This window comes from Lontra canadensis, unplaced genomic scaffold (genome assembly GCF_010015895.1).
Source record: "Lontra canadensis isolate GAN:19392208 unplaced genomic scaffold, GSC_riverotter_1.0 scaffold85, whole genome shotgun sequence".
Taxonomy (NCBI): domain Eukaryota; kingdom Metazoa; phylum Chordata; class Mammalia; order Carnivora; family Mustelidae; genus Lontra; species Lontra canadensis.
Genome location: NW_022631079.1, coordinates 723,584 through 741,375, shown reverse-complemented (window position 1 = coordinate 741,375; position 17,792 = coordinate 723,584).

Sequence of the window (17,792 nt, the reverse complement as noted above, 5' to 3'; positions counted from 1 at the left end):
TTATATGGAACACTCTCTAATTATTTTCCATAAAGATAACTCAGTATGAGTTTCAATAAGTGTGATTTAACATAAAGATGTTAGACTCTCATATGAATTATTCTGAACACTAAAAGTACAAGTTTGTTTCCTTATTCAGAGCCCATGTTCCTCCCCTCAGGACACACAGAGGTGGGCTGAGGACTTGACATTGCAAGCGTTTGCTTCTCTGCACATGAGAATCATTCTTCAAAGTGGGAACCATGAGAGTTTGTTTTCCATTTGCTGAAACTAATGTGGTTTGTAGAAATTGTTTTGTATAAGCATTTCTAGTTGTTTTTTTTGTTTGTTTTCTTAATAGGAAGTTTGGTTCAGGGGGTATGGTATACGTAAAAACTATTGAACCGGATAGTATCAGGTATTTACCTCAAAGAAGCAAAGTCTGATTTTTTTGAAAAAGACAATAATTTGTGCAAACTCACCTAACCTGAGCTGGTTAAAAGAGCCTTCATGTCATCTGATGGATCAGATGACAAGCACGTTGGTGCCACACAGCTGAGCCTCTGATACACGGGCCCCCACAGAACACAGTACCTGGTTACCAAGTAAGGCAGTAGTTCCTGTGCTGTGTTATGAATAGCAAGCTGTGAATCATCTATGGTTAGGAACTAATAACAAAATAATTGGGTACTATCTATTACAGAGATGCTTTTGAGTGAAAGACAACCTGCTAATGACCGAAAATTTGAACTAGACTGTGTTAAAGACAAAAGTGGGAAATTCTGGAGGGATGTAACTGCCTTACGACTTTTACTACCTCCAGAGATACTTCTATATACTCTGAATTTTGGCTTAGAAAAATCGGCTAGAAGTTGGGTCTGTGCATAGAGTCGTATCTGGAATTGTGCTGCAGATCATACCACCCACACAGAATACAGTGTATTTTAGAATTCTTAGAATACCATTCGGTGCTTCTTAGTTTGGTAGCACAGGGACTTTGTGTGCCTGGTTCATGCCAGAGGCTTTGCCACTGCTAATACAGCAATGTCAGGTGCTAGAACACTGTTGTTTTTTGTGCTTGCTTTCTGTGAGAGTTGAAAGTGTAAGATAGACCTCTGCCATCCACTACAGTAGCCACTGGTCAGATGTGGCTGGTGAGCACTTGAAATGTGTCTAGGCCTATTGAGATGTGCTGTAAGTGTGAAATGCATACCAGATTTTAAAGATCTGGTATGAAACAAAGAATGTAAAATATCTCATTAATAATTTTATTGTATGTTAAAATGATAACATTTTGATTATACTGAGTTAATATTAAGATTAACTTCATCTTTTTTTTTTTTTTTACTCTTAGAAAACTTAAAATTGCATATGTGGTTCACATTTGAGGCTCACATATTTCTAACAGACAAAGATGCCGTAGACAGATGGTTGTGGTAGAATAATGAGAAGAAAATAGATGAGAGAATAGCACTAATAATTTTGGTTGTCAGATTTTATATTTTTAAGGGTTAAGGATTTTGAAGGTACTACTAAGTACAAAATAATGAGAAAAGTAAGCTATAATTGAAAGAATGCCAGTAGAAACTAAATTATACAATATTGATTTATTACATGTGGCTAACAGTGTTGAGCTATTATAAAGGCATTTTTTGTTGTTAAATTGGGAGAAAAGGACTCTGAAAAACAATCTGAGGGTTTTGAAGGGGCGGGGGTGGGAGGTTGGGGGAACCAGGTGGTGGGTATTGGAGAGGGCACGGATTGCATGGAGCACTGGGTGTGGTGCAAAAACAATGAATACTGTTACGCTAAAAATAAATTTAAAAATTTTTAAAAATAAGTAAATAAATAAATGAAAACAAAAAAATCAGGAGAAAATGTAAGATTTTAGTAAGGATAAATATGAACGAAATTAAGGAAAGTAAAAAGTATGTAATTTAGGTATACAGTTGGTTGATGTGATGGAGAAAGTTAAGGTTTTCATTTGTCCCACTTTTAAGACATTTCAGCCTTTTAAAAATACACGATCATGAAATAAATAATAAAGTAAAAATCATTGATTCACAAAAATTATGATGTCATTACTTCATTTAAGGCATCTTCTCTCTGTCAAAAACCAAATTCTGTCCACCAAGAAAAAAAGAGAAAGAGGAGTTTATTGCAAAGGTTTCTGTCTGTAAGATGGGAAACTCAGGTCTATAGGAGCAGTTACTTCTGCCTTGCTTATAGACTAAAGAGTTTTTATGGGGCAAATATGGAAATTATTTGGCCTTTTCAGCAGTTTGGTTGCCTACTGGTCTTCTTTCTTATTTGGATCAGAGCAGCTATATGAGGGGAACAAGGAAGCCCAGAGATGGCCAAGAACAGACCTGGCATTTGGGCATTGGCTGGCACTCCCAGCTGATTTATAAGAAGAGCTGTAAATTCCTGCAGCTAACATTAGATAAGGTCAAGTTTCATTTTCTTTCATGAACCTGCACTGGCCAGTTCTACTATATCCCCAACATGCATGCCTCCATTTTATTTATTTATTTATTTTTGTCTCTGAAATGACTCCTTTATTTTATTTTATTTTACTTTATTTTATTTTATTTTATGTTTTCTTTTTTTAAAAGATTTTATGTATATATTTGACAGAGCACAAGCAGGGTGAGCAGTAGGCAGGGGAAGAGGGAGAAGCAGACTTCCTGCTGAGCAAAGAGCCCGGCGTGGGTCTTGATCCCAGGACTCTGAGATCGTGACCTGAGCCAAAGGCAGACGCTTCACTGACTGAGCCACCCAGGCGTCCCTGAAATGGCCCCTTTGAAGAGAGATCTTCCTCTTCTTTAAGCCACTAATATCATCATGGGGACTCTAACTTCATTACCTCATCTAACTCTAATTACCTCCTAAAGGCATCTTCAAATACCATCATATTGGGGGTTACGGCTTCATTCAAATTTGGAGGGTATACAAACATTCAGTCCATAATACCTGAATTACTTCTTTTAATCCCCAAACCAACCTATGAGGTAAATATTATTTTTTGAGGTAAATATTATTTTGATCCATTTCACAGATGAAGAAACTAAATATAGGGAGGTTATGTGTTATATTTAAGTCCATACGACTAGTAAGTGGCACGACCTGAATTCAAATTCAGACAGTTTGGACTGACAGCCTGGGCTCTTAACCACTATGCTATGTCATCTCACTATGTTGAAAAGGAATTATAAGACGACAACATAGTGTGTTCAACAGTTCAGACTCCTGATGTGTGTCTATCAGAGAGCTCCCCAGAAAACTTAAAACTTGCTGCATGTTCTTCATTCAACCCAAGACACGGAGGAGACGCTTAGGAGAAAAGGTTTAAACTCTATATTCCTCAGTTATGCTATAGTTTCAGTTGGGAATCATATAGATTAGATGAGAATTTAGAGATTCCTCCCATAATAAAATCTTAAAAAAATTAAAATTTATTTTTCCATGTGTCTGACATGTATTTGTCTTTCATCATGTCTTTCATTTCATTATTACTCTTGGTCTAGCTCTGAGTTCTCTTCTTCTCATTATTCTGGCATCAACATCATCAGAATGAAGGATAACTGAAGAGATAAAAAAATGGAATAGTAGTTTATATGATGAAATATACTGATTTTTAATATAAATTATACAACCTGCATGAGATAAATTTAGAGATTTCAGATTAGAATGTTTTTTATCTTTTAGGAGGAGGTTTATTATATTATTCATTCACTGATAAATATTTGGTGGGTTTGACTATGTAGTCATTATTATTTAGGCATTATTTAGATGCCAGAGGTGTTTAGTACAAATGAAAGTTCATATTTTGGTGGAAGTAGGGTAGGTAATATAGACAACACACATCAGTAAAAAACACAGAAAAATAGGATAGTCAAAAGTCCTGCACAAAGAATCAAGCTGGATGTGAGTGTGAATTCCTGGCAGTTGCTTTAGAGTAGGTGATTAGGGGAGCTCTCTGAAGTAGTATCAAGAAACTGAGACCTGCCTGACAAGAAGGGTCAGTCAGCAGAGAAGCAGAAGACCTAAGTGTTCTGAGCAGCAAGTGGTATGAAGGCCCTGGGGAGCCTAACTCGTGTGTTCTAGAGCAGAAAGAATGCTCTCCTTGTCTTGGTTATTAGAGGCAGAGAAGAAGCCAGTTGAGATGAGTCCAGAGAGGCAGGCAGGAGACAGGAGACCATTCACGTTGGGCTTCGTATGGTAGGAGGCTTTGGATCTCTCTTCCAGCGTGATGTGGAACCACACTGCAGGAGGGGATGATATGACCTGGTGTGCACTTGAGAAGAGGGGGGCAGTCTGAAATTGTCATCCTCTTACCATTCCTGTAGTCTTTGTCCGTGGTCACTCTGAGCTCCAAACGTCAGGCTTTTGTCCAGGCTCAGCAGAAGGAACACAGAAGCCCAAGGAAATGGGAGGGCATTTGCCAGCTAATGCATGCACTATTTAACCAGCTTTTTCCAGAAACATCACCTAAAAACTTCTTGTAGTTCACTGGCCAGGGCTGTGTATGTGGCCAACACTGCTTGCAAGGAAGACTATTTTTGAGTTCTGAGCTGTACACACCACTTTATCCCTTGAGACGCTGGTCAGTTGTTCATCATTTGAAATTTTTGTCTTCTTGTCTGCATAATAATAATAACAATGATAAAGGCAATAATGATAGTCACTTCCTTATGGTGAACTTGAAGGTTTAAAGGAGGTGATGCAAGGAGAACATTTAACACAACGAAAGCTCAGAACATAGTTTAGTAAATGCCGTGTATTAGATGTAAGCTCCATGAGGGTAGCAACCAGGTCTGTCATGCAGGTGTTCAGTAAACACTTGTTTAATGCTGATAAATAAACGCAGGAGGTAAACTCTCATGGGCTGTAGAGGGTGTGACTGTGGTTGCACTGCAGTCAGCAGAGTGTATATGTTTGTGTTAAAAATAAATACGTGAGGGGAAAATACACCCAGCAGAGTGTTTTACAAACATGTAATTAACTGAGCCCAGATTAGGCTTTCATTGCATTCTCTGGATTTTTGGAAGAAATTTCATTGCTGGTAATGTTGTCCCTGGAGTATTGCCAAGATTCAAAAATAACAATTTGTTTCAAGTGATGTCCAGTGAAGACAGGATAATGCAAAAGAGGAAAGAATTTAACTGTTAAAATTCAAGGATTCTTAGTGCAAAAACAAAACAAAACAAAAACCTGACAACAAAAAAAAACCCAAAAACTAAAAAAAAATACCTATATGCAATTTTAGATTTTTCACTCTGGGGGAATAATTTACAATTAACTGAGGAGAAAAAAAAAAAAAAAAAACTTGAACATTGTCCTTTTTGACCTGAATTATATTGCAAAGTAGTAGACTTCAGTAGCTCTTAAATTTATTAACCCACATTTATGAGGCTTTAATATTTTTTTCCTGTTTTAAGTAGCTATGTAGAAAGGGCTACTGCTGTTTGCTAGCTTTTCTTCACATAAGTCAAAATATAAAGCCCTATTATTTTCTGGTCTCACTATTTTTTTTTCCAAGTTTCATGTTATTACATATTCAGTTGACACAAACAACAATGATAGTCACTGGCCAATTTTGAAACAGTTAACTTTCTAAAGCCCCATTAATATGGGTTTCTGAAGAGAGGAGCAAAGGTGTAACCATTCCCACCTTTGTGGTAGAAGTCGTAAAGTAAGTCAAGAACTCATGAAGAAGCTTGTGAAGGTCATGCAAATAAATTTAGATACTACTTGTTGACCATGGGGAGCTGTTGAAGGGTTTTGAGCAGAGGAAAAATGTGTTCAAGTTTTGAGGTTAGAAATAAAATTCTGTCTGCAGGAGAAGGGGTAGTGGATTGAGGAAGTCACATGATATGATGAAGACAGAGACAACAAAGTGGAATATGGAACTGGCTGAGAATGGTGCCCATCTGACTTAGGGCACCAACAGTGTAGACGCTTGGGGGGGAATCAGTTTCAATTATATCTGATAGTAGAATCAACTGTGCTGAACAGAAAATAAGAAAGAGGAGGACACAGGGAGGGCTCCAGTTTCTGCAGAGGACAATCAGATGGTGCCATTCACCTAAATAACAAAGACTGGAGTAGGTCTGGGGAGAAAGATGACTAAGTTTTGCACATACAAGATACCTACTGATGTCCAATAAGAAGTCAAATATAGTGTTTTAACATTCAGAAGAGAGGTTTGAGCTGGAGATCTAAAAGCTATGGGAGCAGAAGATTATTCAGAGTAAGTTGGAAAGAGTCCAGAAGAACCAGTTTTGTGGAACGGTGGCCCATGAACGAGACCTGCCAATTCACAGGGGAAAGGAAAGGACTTTAGAAAGAGAAATCTGGTCTGTCAGCTATCCCAAAGAACTTGGGCTTTATCTTGCAATTAATGGGAAACCACAGAGAGGTTGTTAATGGGAAGTGATAGGGTACCATTGTGCTGGTGGCAGTTATGAAGGATGGAATGTGGGGGGTCTGGCTGGAAGCGGGAGACTAATTGGGAAACTCTTACAATCACTTGCTGAGAGATAATGAGAGTGTTTACTAAGATAGCAGTGGTGGGAAAGGATGTGAGGACAGAGTGGAGATATATTTGGAATTAGTCGAATATGAGGGCAGAAGGGAAATCATCAGGCAAAGGTGATGCCCAGTGTTCTTACTTGGGCAACTGGATGAAAACATCGTAACATTAACAACCTGGAAAGATAATGGAGGAAGGAAGAGAAAGAGAGAAAGGAACAATGGAGCCAAATAATTAGGAAGAGATTTGGAACAAAAGTAGTGTGGGGAGCACCAAGATTGTAGAGTTTCAAGAAGTGGTCAGTGGTGCTAAATGCTCTTAGTGGCCAAGTAAATTAAGAACTAAGAATTTTCCCTCTGATTTAACGACCAGAACAATTTCTGGGTGAGCGCGGTTTTGGTAGGGTGGTGTGGACAGAAACCAGACTGCTGTGGGAGGAGGGCAAAGGGAGGAAGTGGTAATAGTCTAGACGCCTTCTTCAAGAAGCTCAGAAAATAATAAAAGTGAGTGAAAGAAAATGAGGCTATAGAATAAATCTAGTTTTTCTATTTTCTTGACTGGGTGATAGGTTATATATTTGTGAATCTATCTTCTTTTGTAGATTAAATTAAATCATTTTATATAACAATGTGAACAATTTTACATAATAAAAAGTGGGACATAAAATATTATTAAATACCGAATACACAGGGAATACTTTTCAACAATAAAAGGTAGATTATGAAAACAATAATCTTAACACCAAACAATAATTATAGTATTGTTTTACTTTTTAGGCTATATCAGTCAAATATTATTGTGTCAAATAAATTTTTTTAAGAATAAAATCCTGCTTACGAAGAGGAAGTCCTCCCCCACTGCTTGTATTTTCCATATGTTATTTATTTTTTAGCAATAGGATAATTATTTCCAGATTCCTATTTAACCTCTGGAGGCCTCTGGAATGTTTACTTTACTTGGGCTTTTGTCTTATTGTTGTGGTGCTAAGTATTTCTTTAGAGTGGCATTTTGGATACCAAGGATTAACATTCATGAAACAGGAGAGCCCTCTCATCAAGAAAACCAAATCCCTAACAACTTCATGGCTTAATAAAACAAAAAATGTGTTCCCCTTGTTTAAAAACAGGGAATATCAGCTATGCTAGAATTAATAATGTTCTTCATATTTATATTCTTAACTGTCTTTCAGATGCTTTGCTTATTCATTCATTCATTACATTAATTCTCATTTTGTATCTACACATACTATGTGTTTGATACTGAAGGATACATCAAACAACATATATAAAAATCTCTTCCCTTTGCAGCTTACAGAATTTCTTGATCACAAAGTAGATCCCTAACTCTGGGTCCTACTTGAATGCCCTGTACTGTGCTTCCCCCTCTTATGGGAACCCTCCATTCCCTCATCTCCATCCTCCCACACTGGACCGTGGCTCCCTTTCCACATGGATAATGTCATCTGTGTGACTCACTTGGAGGTGAAAGGCTTTATTAACCTGGTCACGCTAGGAGTGCCCACGGAGCATCAAGGCTATGCCCACCTGCGGGAGGATCACAGTAATTCCTGGGGTTAGTCGAGGAGGGGTGTCTGTGTGTTTGTGGTCTGACCCAACTTGAAGTTTTCTCCGTGTTTTCTTCATCTGCTCCAAAAACTTCAGTGGAAAAGACTGGAGATTGTTCTTTCATGCCCCTCACTGGCGATCATTGGATCCATTCCCTCCTGGCAACTGGCAGAATGGTACTTTCAAAAGATGTGGTTTTTTTGCCATTTCTGCAGTTTTTCAAGGTTTAGAAGGGGGAGGAAGAGCAAAAAATAAAAATGGGGAAGGACTAGGAGACAGAGGAGAAAACACCAAGTAAGGCAAGTGTTGAAACAAGAGCAACAGGTCTGTCTTACTCCTCTGACTGCACTGGGAGGGTCCCCTCAGTCCCCTCCAACTGCTCCTGTCCACCTCCATGTCCCCTCCCCTCTGACCAAATTGTAGTACTTATTATGCATACCTTGCCCTGCACAAGATGGACAGAGAATTGTTCTGAAGGGTAAGAGAAAGGAAGGAAGAGAAAGGGGGAAGAAGGAGGAAAAGAGGAAGCTCAGGGATTTTTTTTAAAACTCGCACATAAAACTTGAATGGTGCCCTCGAAATTTCACAATGTAGAATTATTTGTTAGGATCGAAGACTGTGAAGTCAGAAAGATCCAAAAATCAAGTTCAGTCTTTGCCACTTAACAACATTTCTGCCCTTGAGGAAAACACTTATCTTTCCAACCTTATCATCAGTTAAATATATACGTAATTGTAATAGTTCAAATTTTTTGGATGAAATTGACAGGAAGACAGACCTAACTGGTTTACTCAAGAAAGGCACATTTCTTGGCTCCTAGACTGGAACTCAGGAAAGAAAAATTAGCATCAGGAAGGACAGGATCCAAGGACTGGATCCTCCTCAGGTTTGTCAGTTCATTTTCTATGTTTTGTATGTTGGCTTTGTTTTCTCCGACTGTGGCTGGACTTTCCCCGTGAGAAAGGGAATAGGGCACTGACATCCTTAGATTTGCAACCGTCAGCTCCAACACCAGAAGAGGTTCTTCTGACTATGGGATGCAGCCAGGAAAAAAAAACCTGGAGACGAGTGCACATTTTGGCTACTTTGGCCCCTTATTCATTCCTATGTTAACCCTAAGGCGAAAAGTATGGACATCACATTCAGATTGTACATTGTCTTTTGTGGCCATTGTGAGAGTGTCAGCTGTGGAGGCTTATCAGGTGAATTGAAACAATGCTAGGTACCTACCTCAGTTAGTTTCCACAAGGATTAAGGATGATTATAAAAGTGCAGCCAGTATATTTTTAAAAAATGGGACTCAGCAGAGAGCAATCATAGAGCAACTCTGTTCGTTTTCCCAGTGCCCTTGAACTTCCTCTTTGTCCAGTTTTTCTATTTTCTCTGTACTTGGATTACATTTAGGTTGGACAGTTTCTCCGGCTTATTTTAATCATAAGAAAAATCTCATTTTAGTAATTAAAAATGCACATTCTAGAATAATGTCACATGTAAGTCCAAACTTGGGGCAGACCTAAAGACTATTCACCAATCTCCCAAGATGTATAGGTGGTTTGTTTTCTCTTTCTCAGATTTCTTCTCACCTACTAGCTATTTATCTTAGTCCGGTCAAGGCTGTTATAACAAAAATATCATAGTCTGCACGGCTTGAACCACAAACATTTGTTTCTCACAGTTCTGAGGACAGTAAGTCTGAGATCAAGGTACTGGCAGATCCACTGTCTGATGAGGGCCAGCTTCTGGGTTCACAGCTAATTGCCTTCTTACTGTGTCCTCACATGTCAGAAGGGATGAGAGAGCTTTCGGGGGTCTTCTTTATGACAGCGCTTCTCCCATTCTTAGTGGGGGAGGGGGACAGTTGAGTCAAATGACCTAATCACTTACAAGGGCCCCAAGTCCTAAGAGCATCACATGAGCTTCACACTGGGGTTGGGATTTCCACGTGAATTTTGGAGGCACACACACATTCCAGTTCCATGGTTTCTACTCTCCGAATTGTACCCCGGGGGAAGGGGATCGATGCAGAGGGGCCGTGTGGCTGGCGCTGCAGTGACGTGGCTAGTCACATGAGGGAGCACCGTGCAGTGCCATGTCTTGGGCTTGCAAGGGGTGAAAACCTAGCTTCTCATAAGACGTTTTGCACAGTCCTTAGACGTCCTCTGCAGGAAGCTTCCAGCTGCGATACTGTCGATTCAGGGAGTGCCTTCTCTGGCTGCTCAGTCATCTTCACATTTCATCCCAGCCGTTTCCCTTCTGATGAAGCACTCGACTCCTCCCAGTGGCCTTCTCCAGTGAGGTTCCTTTCCCGAAGGTCATCTGTGGAAGGGCCGTTTCCCTCACTGCAACCCTGTATTTCTCTTGGTTCAGCAGCTTTGGGCCATCTTGCCACTCTCATACCCTCGCCTCCAGGGGCAAAATGCTAAATGACATGGTAGGCCCTTCTCTGATGGCTGAAGGAGGGGAAGGATCCCCTGTGTCTCCCGGTGTTGGGAGGGCAGCGAGGCCTGAGGAGACAGAGGTAGCACAGAGCTCCCCTGGGTTGGCTGCTATGGGAGAGGGGGTGGTGGGTGATCCCGCTAGGACTGAGCAGCTCGCAGCCCTTCTTACTCTGCACTGGGAGCATCTTGCTCTTGGGTATGAGAACACTTGATGTCTGTTGTATTGTTCCCAACCTTGAGGGCTTCTGGCTAAACATCCTTTTGTATGTGCAGTGCTTGGGACAGGATACGTGGCCCTGCAGGTGAGCGCCTCCTTACATCCTGTGCCCTGACCACCTCTGTGGTTTCATCCCTGGCCTGCCCTTGTCAGGAAAGTACCTGGTGTTTTATGAACGCTACATACGTGACAGTTGTCCCTATTTTATCACTGTTACCATTGTGACTGCCCAGAGACTAAAAGGTGGCATTGTCTAGTATGGCACACATGACCACTTGTGGGCTCTTGGAGAGAGCTCTTGTTTCTTTCAGGGCCTCAGTGATTTGTTTTCTCCCGGTCTTGTTCCAGGTGCCCAGGCTGACAGCAGACAGAACTGAATCTGAGTCCAGCAACACAACTGTCACTGGGGATTTTACACCAATTACTCCACCCCTGGGAGTTTGTAGTTTCCTTGATTCTAAAGTGAGGGTAGTAGAAAACCTTCTCATTGGCTGTTAGACAATTAAAGGAGATAGAGTACACACTTGGTGTGTAGTTTGTGTTCCCTAAAGGATGGCCTTGGTTTCTGTGACCAAATCCTTGGGTTCTTTTGTGCCTTCCTGCCCTGTGGACACTGCTTCTGGTTGAAATGGTTTGCTCACCTTCCCCAGTCGGGAGCATTTTAGCTGTTTTACAGACACACCTCCAGCATGGTCTACTTTGTCTCTTCCTTGCTTCTGCGGAGTTTTTACATACCTCTGTTGTAGCTTTCATTTCACATACTCTACATCGTTCATAAATTTAGGAGCTTTCTTAGCAGAGGAACTGATTTCTTTATTTTCTGTAATGTCAGATGGCAACACACAGGCATTTAACAAGGTTTGTAGAAGAAAGAAAGGCAGACTATTTATAAAATACAAATATATGCCAAGTACTTTAAAATTTCTAAATCTTGAGTTACATGCATAGCAATGACCTGTGCCTTCTTTCCATCCCTGCTCACTGTTAACTCTCACAGCACTGCTTTTATGTGTCTTCTGGAACTTTATCGTCTATCTTTGTTAATACATTTTTATATAATTTCCTGCCTTTAAGTTACTATACTATATTTTGAGGACAGCTTCTCTATCTTATTCCTATTTTTTAATAGACTATAGTATGGACTTCATGTTTTTTTAAAAGATTTTACTCATTTATTTGAGAGAGAGAGAGCATGAGCAGGGGGAGGAACAGAGGGACAGGCAGACTCCCTGCTCAGTGTGAAGCCCAGTGCTGGGCTCGATCCCAGGACCCTGAGATCATGACCTGATGCTAAACCTTACCGAGCCACCAAAGGAGCCCCATAAATATGTCTATAAAATATACGTTTGGACACCATTTATTGCCAAATCTTTTGCAAAATTAGTGATGATTCATAATAGGTATCTTGCAGATAATTTTTCCTTTAACATACACGGAATGGGCATCAGCTTATACTTCGTTTTCATGAGAACAAATACATTACATGTGGAAAAGTACTTACATAACTCTTCTCACTTCAGAAATGTGTACAACAAGGAATGGAGAGGTTAGCTGAATTGCTCAAAATAAATTAACTGGGTCATCAGCTCATAGCAAGGAGCCCAACTGACTGGTTTTTCTCATAATTGATGAATTTAATTATAAGGATGAGGATTAACACCACTGCAAATGGCCACTTATATTTTTTGTTATGCTTTGCACAGTTTAACATCTTTCATCATTTTTAGTTCACTCGTCTTCATGGATCATTGTAGCTTATCTTTATGACACAGTTATGTATGAATCAAAATTCAGTTTTGAATCCGTGTTCTGTTTGTATGTTTTGGGGCAAGTTACTCTCTGTCTCACCTTCTCATCTATATGAATAAGAGGACATTTGTTGATTTAGCCCAGTTCTTCCCAGACTTACGTGACTATGCTACCTGCTATCTTCAAATCATGTATCAACCCTCCATGAAGATAGTTTCTGGAGAATATACCACTGGAGCATTTGAGAACATCAAACTAGAAGATTAAGTCAATGAAGCAAGAGTAAGAAGTATAATTATGGGAATTACACAAAAAGTGGCCATTGTTTGCAGACAATCTGAACCTCTAAATTATCAAAAGAGAATGAATTAAAAGAACTAAATGACATTGCTACCTGAAAGGCAAATGAACAAAACTTTTGCTCTTAAGTATTCATTTAAAGATTTATTTATTTATTTATTTTAGAGAAAGCACAAGAGAGAGTGTTGGGGTGGGGGAGTGGATAAGGGCAGAGGGAGAGAGATGGAGAATCCCAGACTCCCTGCTGAGCCCAAAGCCTGACACTGGGGCTCAGTCTCACAACCCTGAAATCATGACTTGAGCTGAAATCAGGAGCCAGCTGCTTAACTAACAGCCATCCAGGTGTCCCCGTTTCTTAAATATTTAGAAAGTAGGATAGAAATATGCTATTTGTAATAGTAACATAGCTATAAATATTTGGAAATAAGCAAAGGAGAAAAATGCATGTGAAGGTCAATATGAGGAGTTTGTGCAGAGAGGTATCACAGAGGAAATGAATAAATAAAAAAATGTGATCGTGGTAGAAGAGTGATTATTATTAAATAATATCAAGTCCTTGCAAATTTATAGATTTAGTGTCATTTCCATTAGATCTCAAATGCTTTTCTTATAGGAAACTTTGATGAAAAAAAATCATTACTATTTACCAAATCCTTTTTATGTGCCAGTCACATACATTTAAGTAGTTTACGTATGCCAAACCTCATAATAGCCCCTTGAGGAAGTACTATTATTGTGTCCTCCTTAAAGATTAAGAAACTGAGACACAGAAATTATGCAATGTGTTCCAGATGATATAATTAATAAGTGGGGCTGCCAAGAGTCAAGCCCATCAGGCTGGCTTTCCATGGACTGATCTTCACTTTACCCACAGTGGCACATTGGAAAAAAATTCTACAGTATTGTTAAAGGAGCAAGAAGGAGACACTTGCTTTATCAGTCAGATACACAGACATATTGGAAAGCATTGGTAAATAGATTTATGTCAGATGTCAACATATAAAACCCAGAGGCAAAGAGAATTAAATGGGAAAAACATAACAATCAAACAGACAAAAATAGAAGTAAAGCCATCCCCTGTTTAGATAAGTGTCTGTAATTTTAAATATAATTAATTAATACAGTAAAATATCGACAGAGTGGTCTGTTTGCCAGGCCTCCTGCTAAGGCATTATGGGTTTAAGGATGAGCAATAGAGAAAGGCAGGGACATTAACCCAAAAAGATATTAATTCAATATTGACTTTTAGACTATGTAATTATTACCCAGTTACTCTGCAAAGTGTTGGCCAGAATACCTGACCTTGACCATGACCCTGAGGAAGGCATACTGGAGCTGAGGTAGAAAGGTATGAAGGGAGTGCAGGAGGTAACCAGTGTGGAGGAAGGACAAGGAGATATGAGGGGAGAAATTTCAGGAAAGGAGGCAGCATCTGTAAGGCCGTGAAGGGGCTGCACCCAGGTCTGTGGAAAGCAGTGAGAAAAGGCTCATAGGCCACAGTGCATCATGAGGAGAATGACGTGAGATGTGTTTGGGGTGAATATTCTGAGTATATAAAAATAGAAGATTTTGAGTATATTCAAATATAAAATTTCTGCATGTTAAAATCACTTATACCAAAGCATAAATAACAAACTGAAGAAAATATTCACCACAATGGTGAATACATAAGATATATAAAAGAGTACATATAAATTATCTAAGGTATGTACCCAGCTTTGCATATAAATGGACCAAGGAAATGAACAGACATCTGGCCAGAGAGAAAAAAACACAAATATAATGAACACGGAAGTTATTTAATCTCACTTTTATTCAGTGAAAAGATACCACAAATTCACAAAAAATTAGTAATATAAGAATTAATCGCTACAGGTAACAGTGAGCTGAATGTTTCCTAAGAGATGCAGTCTCTTTTCAGAAAGCATTTTAACAGCATATATCACAATCCTTAAATAATGTAAACATTATTTGACCCTTTGATTATAACTCATTTATCAATCAATCCATCTGTCACCCGTTCATCAAACTCTGAGTAGCTACTCTGAGTCCAGACACTAAAGACAAAATTTCCGTTACAGGAAGGAATGGAATGAAAGTAGGATTACAGGGGCCTTTTGACAAATGTATTACTTTTCACAAGTTGACACCCAGGTGATCACATGCAATTTCTCCAGAGCTGCTGTAAATAAAATGGCCACACACACGCACACATGCATGCATGCACGCATGCGCCAAGGGGGATTGCAAAGTTCATCTAGCAACTTTATCATCCTACTGACTTAAGTAAACCTGTTTACTGGTGAAAAATACTAGGAAAAGGACATTTAGTTTCATCTAATCATGGGCTCTTTTGGAAACAGAATGATGAAATGTTTTACTTTTTCTTTTCTCTGAGAAATATTTTGTATGTGAAGGCAAAGTCTAACCCAGTTCCTGAAAAAAAGAAGTTTCCCATTGTCTAGAGTCAATTACATGTTTAAGTAGATGGAATGACTGTCATGGCAGGCGATTGGCTTCACTTTCCTCTCACTAGAGAATCATACGTTTTAGTCCTCTGGGTTTATGGGGTGAAATGAGAGAGAACACATCAATCTCTTTCAAAAAGACTTCAGTGCAGAATGGTACAGATTTTAAAAGGATATATGTTCTCTTTGGAGAACTCTAACTGTGGGGTGATTTGATTTCTCATAATTTACCTAGATCATCCACATTCTACTTGACAATCTGGAATTAAGGGAAGTCTGTAGAATGATCTCTATACAGGAAAAAATAGAAACGTGGATTTTCCTTTGTAATGTTCCTCATGCCTGAGCTTTCATTTCTCTGTAAGCTGCTGCCATGTCCAGACACTTAACCACTTCACACTCAGATTATTACAAAACCTTAACTACTCTTTCTCCATTAACTCTCCCTTTCATGATGAGGCCAGATTAATTTTGCTGAAACACATCACTTTTACTTATGTTGCCTTCCTGCTTAAATGTCCTCTGTCATCTGCAGGATAAAGTTTGGATTATTTTGAAAGACACTCCTAATTTCCTTTTGTACCACCTGACCCTAACTCCCTTGACTTGTCTCCGACTGTTCACAAGCACGTATCTTGAAAAACCCATATACTTATCTCAGGTCCCACATGAATTCTGATTTTGTGCCTTTGGTACAGTTCTGTTTTTTATGGTATATTTCCTATTGCTGTTGTAACAAATCTCTACAAAATTAAGTGGCTTAACAGAATCCAAGTTTATTATCTTATAGCTGTCGAGTCTCACTGGTCTAAATTCAAGGTGTCAGAGTTCACGCTCCTGGGTGCTCTACAGGAAAGTCTGTTTCTTGACTTTTCCAGTTTCAAGAGACTGCCTGCATCCCATGGCTCCAGGCTGCTTCTGTCTTCAAAGCCAGCGATGGCTTACAGAGTCTTTCTTCCACCGCATTTTTCTGACTGTGACTCTTCTGTCTCCCTCTCCTCATTTAAGGTTACACTTCCCCATACAAGGCAAGATAATCTCCACTTTTCAGATCAGATGATTAACAACCTTCATTTCTTCTCCTACATTAATTCCCCACTTATTGTATAAGGTATCATTCAGACTTACGGATCCTACAGATGGTCCGGTCCGTTTTCTCTTCCTTTACAACCTAGGGTTATTCCATTATTCTTCCGGGCTTAGTGGAGCCCTTCTTAGAAGCCTCCTCAGATTATGGTCAACCATGGCAACTTCCCCCTTCTCTGGAGGGAGAGTCTAGAGGGGCCTCAATGTCTTTTCTTAACTGGATCATCTCAAATGGTAGGCGTGAGCCCACCCAAAACATTCTTTAGAGTAAAACAGTGGATTTTGGAGTCCACTGTGTAGACGTAATGAGTATGCTTTCCTGCTGCTTTTTGTTCATCTTGAGACCTCAGTTTTCTCATTTCTGTAGAAAAGAAGAATGCAGGGCTTGACATATTGCAATTCAGTGTGTTCCATGGATAAAAAAAAAAAAATACAGAAGTCATGGATAACAGTCTGAGTCTGACCCTCCTAGAATCAGCCTTCGATATTGTTACAGTCGCTGGATGTGCAGTGTCAAATCCTAAACATGTTTATCCTAAGGACATAATAGAGATGTGAGTAAAGATGGTTGTACAAAGAGGTTCATTGTAGCATCAGCTCCTAAATCAGAAACTATCTAATAGCAGTTATACTTAAATTCAGACAGATAAATGTGATAAAACATTATATAGCCATTAAAAAGTATATTCTCAAAGATTACTTAAAAATACAGGGAATGATTTTATATACAGATATATATGTCTGAAGGAAAAAGAATGATACAGAACTCTGTATGTATATGGAGAGATGTTTATATTTATTTATATGTATTTGTATTTTATTCATATATATTTAAAATAAAAAATGAAAGTGTATATGAATATTAAAAATGAACTGGAGAGAAAAATACCAAATGTTAAAAGGGGTCATGACCAAGGGTAGGATTATAAATGGCTTTTGAGTATTTTTCATTGTATCTTTTCTCATTTTCTAAATCCCTTCTAAATTAAACATAATTTCTATAAATCATTAAACATGATTTTAATTTATAACTTGGATATAAAATTGAACTACATATTTATTCTTTTTCTTCATAATCACAGTTGTTACCTCTACAATAAATAAGTTCATCTAACATTTATTGGACATTTACTAGGCTCCAGATACCATGCTGGGTACCAGATGTAAGTGAGAGTCCATGCACTTTAGGAGCTCATCCTCAGTAAGACAGTTGAACAAGTGAATTAACTGGGGCTGCCATCACGAACACCATAGGCTGAGGGGGCTCAAACAACAAAAATTTGTTTTCTCACACTTCTGAAGGCTGGAAGTCTGAGATCAGGGTGTCAGCATGCCTGGTTTCTTCCAGGGCCTCTCTTCTTGGTGTGTAGATGGCCACCTTCTTGCTGTGTCCTCATATGATCATCCCTCTGTGCATACACGTCTGTCTATATGTCTCACGTGTGTCCAGAAATT